Source organism: Chrysochloris asiatica, unplaced genomic scaffold (genome assembly GCF_000296735.1).
Source record: "Chrysochloris asiatica unplaced genomic scaffold, ChrAsi1.0 scaffold00204, whole genome shotgun sequence".
Lineage (NCBI taxonomy): Eukaryota > Metazoa > Chordata > Mammalia > Afrosoricida > Chrysochloridae > Chrysochloris > Chrysochloris asiatica.
Window position 1 is genome coordinate 4,064,071 of NW_006408722.1, and position 8,827 is coordinate 4,072,897.

Sequence of the window (8,827 nt, forward strand, 5' to 3'; positions counted from 1 at the left end):
AATGCAAGGAAAACCAAGATTCAAAAGATAGCCAATGCTTTCTCTTTTTGCAAGGTCCCTGTTCCACTTTGGGTAATTGGATTGGGCTGTGATTCTGGAGTTTTCTAACACAGGGGATGAGGGAAGTCCAAGGACAGTGAATGGCATGATGTACCTGGTTACGTGCACCAATATGTGTGTGTGTGAGAGGGAAAGGGGAATTAATATATGTGTGTCCCTTTGCACTACTGGGTGGAAATATTCCCCCTGGAAATCCCCAAAATCATGTGTCTCTTTCATGCCAATGTTGTCTCCCAATCTTCAAGTTCTTGTCCTGTTCTATTAGCCAATTAAAATAAAGTGGGAATCGGGGTGCAAGAGAAATAGGCATTTCATTGCCAGCACAGACAAGGAGTAATGTGATGGATCTCATGACCAAAATACCACAGGGTATTTTGGGGCACCTGAGTCTTTGTACCTTTAGATTTCAGGATTCTTACTTCTTTCACCTCCCCACTCCCAGCACACTACCCTGCCTCTGTCCATAAAAGAAATCTGGCTGTTGAGCCATGTTCTTGCTAAGTATGCCCCTCGCTTCTAAATTAACTCCATGGGTTCAGGAGGACCATGTGTTCCTTCTAGAGATTCTTGAGTCTTGGGTCAGTTGAAAGACACTGATGTATCTACGCATGCTTTCACTCTGGTTTGTGGTGGAGGGACCCTGTTGTTACTCTTTGCCGAAGAGTCTTGAGGTAGAATACTCGTAACAGGTTGCTGGTACAGTTTTGGAAGTATTAGATAATAGAAAGATGAGTGGCAGAGAAACATCACAAAAAGGAAGTATTAGAAAAAGGGATATTAGCCTAAGGGTTTCACCAACAAGTCCTGAAAGACATAAGGTCACAGTCAGGAGGCACAGATTGGGTTACCAGTGAGTGTTGGTCACCCCTTTCCTTCTGTCCCAAGATGCTGGGAAGGTACCAGGGGTTGAGAAGGGCCAGGCTGTTACTCAGCAACTCTATCTCCCTGGAAAAGGGATTAGAGGGCTCATTCCCTCCTGCTGGGTTCTGACTGGAGGCCAGGTTTAGCTTTCAATGTTCTGCAGATAAATTGGATCCAGATGTTGCTGAAGAATCTGATCTTAACAAACATGTTCCTGGGGCAACATGAAACTTCAGATTCTAGAATTGGGCAGAAGTTTTGGTGGGGCATTAGGCCAGATGGGACTCCAGGTTGTTTCTTCTGTGGATAATTGGTCTAATTGATTGCTAGGTTATCATTATCATGATCTGTCTGGTCAAGATGGTGGGCCAAGTTTCTCTCAAAGGTACTTAAATTACATCCTTCCTTCTTGGGGGTCAGTCCCAGAGCAGCTTGATTTCTTGTGTGTGCCACTAAGCATACTTTCCTCACATGAGGCACTCTCACCACCAGACCGGGAGGTTCAGACTACTTACAGCTGGGGAGTGCGTAGTGAAAACCCAGGAGCTGAGGATTGGTGTATCTCATTTTATGAGCCCAAATAAATATCACAGATTATCCTTCTCCCTTCCATTATTTCTTACCTTCTCCCCTTTTTTCCTTCCTTTCCTCCCTCCTCCCCCTTTTCTTCTTTTTAGAAGAACTATCTGCCAGACATCCAAAGATCATTTTTACCCTCATACAGCTCTGCAAGGTAGGTATTATCCACTCATAGTGCCATGGATTGAATTGTGCCCACAAAATATGTGTCAGTTTGGCTGGGCCATGTTCTCAGTGATTTGGCAGTTACATAATGATGTAATGTGGCAGTTAATTGGTGATTTCCATAATCTGGTGTAATAAATCAATATGAGGATTAAGGTTGAGATGCAGTCCTTACTCCCATAATAACCCTGATCCAATGTCAGGGAGTCTCCCAGGAGTGTGTCTGGCAACACCTTTTATCTTACAAGAGATAAAAGGAGAGAGAAATAAGTCAAGAAGGAGGGACCTACTACCACCAAGAACAAAGTGTCAGGAGTAAAGCGCATCCTATGAACTGGGGTCCTTACACTGTGAAGCTTCTAGATCCAAGAAAGGATTGATGCCAAGACACATGGAGATTTTCAAGGAATGCTGAATCTACAGATGATGAAAGGAAACAAAGTACCCTTCTCCAGAGTCAACAAAAAGAAAGTGATTCCCTAGAGTCAGCACCCTAAATGTGTACTTCTAGCCTCTGAGACTATGAAAGAACAAATTTCTGTTTGTTAAAGCCATCCACTAGTGGCATTTTTGTTACAGTGTTATAACACTATAACACACAGTATCTGTCATATAGTTGTTAAATGCTGTCGAGCTGGTTCTAACTCATAGTGACTATGTATGGGTTTCCAAGATGAGTTTGAACTGCTGATCTTGCACTTAGTGTTTACTAAGACATACAGCAACTGTTAAATAGTTGGATCAAAGTCTCAACAGCAGAGGCTGGTGGAGCCACAATTTAAATCTAGGTCTAGCTAATTCTATTCTGGTGTTTCCCTTACTGTATAATAAGCACTGTGCCTGGCTCTGGGAAAAAAGAAATAAACCAGAATCCCCTCCCTGGAAGCTCATAGTATAGGCCAATTGGATGACATCTAACAATAATATTGTTGGTATTGTTTAGTGCCATCAAGTCGGTTCCATCCCACAGTGACAGTATACACAACAGAATGCAACACTGCTTGGTCCTGCATCAGTAGGCCCTTGTTCTGTTTGAACAATGGCCTCTTGCTCTTTGTACAGATTCCTTGTGAGCACGATTAAATGGTCTGGAATAGCCATTCTTCATAGTGTTATCCATAACTTGTCATGATCTACACAATCAAAAGCTTTTGCATAGTTAATAAAATACAAATAAACATTTTTCTGGTATTCTCTGTTTTCAGCCAACATCCATCTGACATCAGCAATGATATCCCTAGTTCCATGTCAAATATTATAACAAAATGTGTGAAGACCTGAAGTTAGAAAACCAAAAGGGAAGAACATGCTCAGCATTTCTCAAGTTGAGGGAACTGAAAAAAATTATTCAAGCCTTGACTGAAATATTGAAAGTTACTATGGGGAAAATATTGAATGATGCAGAAAACATCAAAAGAAAATGGAAGGAATACACAGAGTCACTACCAAAAAGAAATGTCAATGTTCAACCATTTCAAGAGGTTGTATGTGATCAAGAGTCAATGACACTGAAGGAAGAAGTCCAAGGTGCATTGACAGCATTGACAAAGAACAAGGCATTGGGAACTGATGGAATACAAATTGAAATCTTTCAACAAACTGAAAGCACTGGAGGCAGTCACTCATCTATGCCAAGAAATTTGGAAGACAGCTACCTGGCCAACTGATTGGAAGAGATCCATATTTATGTCCATTCCAAAGAGAATGTGAAATCATAGGACAATATTAATATCCCATGCAAATAAAATTTTGCTAAAGATAATTCAAAATGTAACCATATATTGACAGAGAACTTCCAGAGGTTCAAACCGGATTCAGGTGAGGATGTGGAATGAGGGATATTATTGCTAACATCAGATGGATCTTGGCTGAAATCAGAGAATACCAGAAAGATGTTTTGTTGTTGTTAAGTACTGTGGAGTTGATTCCAACTCATAGTGATCCTGCACAGGGTTTCCAAGGCTGTAAATCTTTATGGGAGCAGAACACCTCCTCTTTCTCCCACAGAACTGCTGGTAGTTTCAAACTGCTGACCTTGAGGTTGGCAGCCCAACTCGTAACCACTACACTACCAGGTACCTGGTAGAAAGATGCTTACCTATGCTTTATTGACTATACAAAGGCTTTTGATTGGATAGATCATGATAAACTATGGACATCATTGCCAGAATGAATATTCCAGTATACTAACTGTGCTCATGAGGAACTTGTACATAGACCAAGAGGCAGTTGTTGGAACACAATAAGGGAACACCAAATGTTTTAAAATTAGGAAAGGTATACACCATGGTTGTATTCTTTCACCGTACTTATTCAATATGTATGCTAAGCACATAATCCAAGAAGCCAGATTATATAAGAAAAACGTGACATCAGGATAGGAGGAATACTACGATATGCAGATGATACAACCTTGTTTGCTGAAAGTGAAGAGGACTTAAAATGCTTATTGGTGGAGATCAAAGACCACAGCTTCCAATATGGGTTGCACCTCAACACAAAGAAAACAAAAATCCTCACCACTGGAATAATAAATAACAACACGATAAATGAAGAAAAGATTGAAGTTGTCAACAACTTCATTTTGCTTGGATAAACCATCAACACTCATGAAAGTAGCAGTCAAGAAATCAAACGACATATTGCATTAGGCAAAGCTGCTGTACAAGACCTCTTTAAAAGTGTCAAAGAGCAAAGATGTCAGTTTGAAGACTAAGGTGCATTTGACCCAAGCCATGTTATTGTCTATAACCTCATATGCATGCAAGGTTGGACAGTGAATAAAGAAGACCATATTAGAATTGATACATTTGAATTTTGGTGTTGGAGGAGAATATTAAAAGTACCATAGACTTCCAAAATAAGAAATCAATTTGAGTTGGAAGAAGTATAGTCAGAATGCTCCCTGGAAGCCAGGGTGGCTAGACTTCATCTCATACTTCAGACTCATTTTCAGGAGGGACAAGTTCCTGGAGAAGGATATCATGTTTGGTAAATGGAGGGTTGGAGAAAAAGAGGAAGACTGCCAACGAGATGAATTAGCACAGTGGCAGCAATGATGGGCTCAAGTGCAGCAACAATTGTGAGGTTGGCACAGGACCGGGCAGTGTTTCATTCTGTTGCACATAGGATCACTATGAGTTGGTGGTACCAACTTGAAGGCACCTAACAACAACAATTAAATGTTCTGGAATATCCATTCTTCACAGTATTATCCATAGCTTGTCATGATCCACACAGTCAAAAGCTTTTGCATAATCAATAAATTACAAATAAACATCTTTCTGGTATTTTCTGGTTTCAGTCAATATCCATCTGATATTAGCAATGATATTTCTTGTTCTATGTCCTCTTCTGAATACAGCTTGTATTTCTGACAATTCTCTATTGATGTACTGTTGCAGTCATATTTGAATCACCTTCAGCAAAATTTTACTTGCATATGATATTAACGATATTTTTAGATGATTTATTCATTCCTTTAGGTTGTGTCTCTTTGGAATGGGCACAAATATTGATTTCTTCCAATTGGTTGGCCAGGTAGTTGTCATCCAAATTTCTTAGCTTAGGTGAATGAGTGCCTCCAGTGCTGCATCAGTTTATTGGAAGACCTCAATTTCTATTCCATTTATTTCTGGAGCCTTGTTTTTTTGCCAAGTATCATCAGTTCTTTATCGTATGCTATCTCTTAAAATGGTTGAACATGGACCAGTCCTTTTTGATACAGTGACTCTATGCATCAAAGATCTTTTGATGCTTTCTGCGTTATTCAATATTTTGTCCATGGAGTCCTTCAACATTGCAGGTCAAGGCTTGAATTTTTTTCTTTAGTTCTTTCAGCTTGAGAAATGATGACTGTGTTCTTCCCTTTTGGTTTTCTGACTCCAGGTTTTTACACATTTCATTATATATAACTTGACTTTGTCTTCTTGAGCAGCCTTTTAAATTTTTCTGTTCAGCTCTTTTACCTCTTCATTTCCTTCACTCACTTTAGCATTTCTATGCTGGAGAGCAAATTTCAAAGTGTTTTGAGATTCATTTTGGTCTTTACTTTCTCTCCTGTCTATTTTAATGACCTTTTACTTATTTCATGTGTGGTGTTCTTGATGTCATTCCACAACTCTTCTGGTCTTCGGTCATTAGTGTCTAGTGCATCAAACCTGTTCTTGAGTTGCTCTCTCAGTTCAGTTGGGATATGTTCAAGGTCATATTTTGGCTCTTATGGACTTGTTTTAATTTTCTTCAGTTTCAGTCTGAACCTGCATATGAACAATTGATATTCTGTTCCTCAGTTGATCCCTGGTCCATGTGTATAGTTGTCTTTCATGTTGTTTAAAGGAAGTATTTGCATGTTATGTTATGGAGAGATACAGCAGCTGTGGACTCTAAAATTATGGACTGAGTAAGGATAAGTGTGCCTACAGGGGAGGATGGCTGGCTGAATGTGCCCCTAGGACATTTAAATGAATATACGTATTTTTGTTTTGCATGTGTACATCAAATATTTTTGCTTTGTTATTTGTGAAATATAAAATGTAAAAGGGAAGACACAGGTAGGGAGTAGGATAACTGTTGTTACAGGGAGGGGATTGTAATCATTAAGATGTAACAAAGCATATAATTTGTTGAATGTAAAGCTCATGATCATATCTGTTAACCTTCACTCAATTCACAATAAAAAGTTAAAAACAAATTGGGGAGGGGGGAAACAAAAGGAACTCTGAAAGGAAAAGATAAGAGCTATGCAATGTTTTGGGTAAAGTTTCCCAATTAAATTCTCATAGGAGAGCCCTGAGAATGAGCTACCCTCAAAGAATGAGCAAGTGCATTGCCATGATGAAAAAACATACATATATCCTGCTCACAACTTTCCTGACCTTTTCTTACCAATAAAGATTTCATTTAAAATAATAATAATTTCTCATATCATCTGTGTTCTTTGAGAAATCTATAAAGATTACCTCCTGTTGTTGTTGTTGTTATGTGCCGTGGAGTTGGTCCCGACTCGTAACGACCCTGTACAGGGATTCCAAGGCTGTAAATCTTTACCTGTTAGGACACAAAAAATGTCACCATAACTTTCTGAGCTAATTACTCTACTTTGAATTTAACTGACCCAGTAAATTCCCTCAGAAGCCATTGTTTTAAATTCTCTGGCTCATCTTGGTAAATTGAAGACTCATACCCAACTATGATTTGTTCTATCACATCATCTTCAGTAGGTTTAGTTTTTCTTAAAAGAAAAGATCAACTCTTTGAGCAAGCTGATTTTCATATAACACTTTTTGTTTAGAATAAGCTCATGCATGTATGAAATGGAAACCTTGGTAATACTTTTTTACTTACTGCTTATATATAAAAGGCCATGCTCATCTTTCTGTTTGTACATCACATTTAATGACACAGTTTCACATATGAGAAAAGAAGCATGCAAATTATGATATCACAGTTAGAATTGTAATGATGAACTGATGAAATAACTTGTTTGTGTTAAAATCTCTTTGCAGGTTTAATATATTCATTTCACAATATTCTTATAAATAAAATTTATATTAAATTTGTGTATTTAAATAAATAAGAAGGTATTTGTAATGAATAAATCATTGGTCTTGCAAATTTCTATAATGCAATCTCCAGCATCATTTCTATCACCAAAGCCATATTTTCCAACTACTGATCCTTAATCTTTGTTTCCAACCTTTGTATTCCAATCACTAGTAATGATCAATACACCTTCATTGCATGTTTGATCAGTTTCAGACTGAAGAAATCATAGAATTCTTCAATTTCATCATCACTGGCTTTAGTGGTTGGTATATAATTTGAATAATAATCATATTAACTGGTCTTCCTTGTAGACATATAGATATTGTCCTATCACAAACAGCAATATACTTTAAGATAGAACTTGAAATGTTCTTTTGGGTAATGAATATGACGACTTTCCTCTTTAATTTGTCATTCCTGGTATAGTCAGATTCAAAATAGCCAATACAAATTCATTTAATTCAGCTCACTAAGGCCTAGTTATCAGTGTTTATGCCTTCCATTTCATTTTTGGCAACTTTTCTTCATCTTTAATTGGAACTTGCAAGTAAGCAATTAATGGTTAGTTTCACAGTTGGCCCAAAGCCTTGTGTATATTTCACCTGAAATTAAAGATCATTTCAATAATAGCTTTGATGTATTTAACACTATTGACCAAAGACCAGGTGAATGTGTGGTGACATCAATGATATACATGAAGAAACCAAAAGTTCATAAAAAAGACAAGAAAGGAAGCATAGACTAAAATGGACACTCTGTAACTTGCTCTTGAATGTAGAACAACTAATATATAAAAAAGAAATTATTAAATAAATGTTAGACAGAATAATTCAAAGGACAGCTCATGAAGACAATATATAGTGAAATATGCAAAGACCTGGAGTTAGAAAACCAAAAGGGAAGAACATGCTCAGCATTTGTGAAGCTGAAAGAACTAAAAAAAATTGAAGCTTCAAGTTGCAATATTGAAGGATTCTATGGGTAAACTGTAGGAAGAATCAAAAGAAGATGGTAGTAATAGATTCATTGTGACCAAAAGGATTCACTGACATTCAACCATTTCAGCATATGATCAGGAATCAATGGTATTGATGGAAGAAGTCCAAGATGCACTGAAAGCTTTGGAGAAGCACAAGCCTCCAGGAATTGACCAATTGAAAAGTTTCAAAAAACATGAAGCGCTGGAGGTACTCACTCATCTATGACAAGAAATTTGGAAAATAGATAACTTGTCTAGAAGAGATCCATATTTGTGCCCATTCCAGAGAAAGGTGATCCAGTTGATGTAGAAATTATGAAACAATTTCATTAATAGCACACACAAGCAAACTTTTGCTGATCTTTATTCAAAAATAATTGCAGCAGTGCATCAACTGGGATCTGCCAGAAATTCAACCTGGATTCAGAAGACATGGAATGAGGAATGTCATTGCTGATATCAGATGAGAATACTGGAAAAATGTTTATCTGTGTTTCACTGATTATGCAAAGGCATTTGCCTGTGTGGATCATAACAAACTAAGGATAACATTGCCAAGAATAGGAATTCCAGAATATAGTTATTGCGCTTATCAGGAACTTATATGTGTCTTAAATTGGGTTTTCTAAAGAAGCA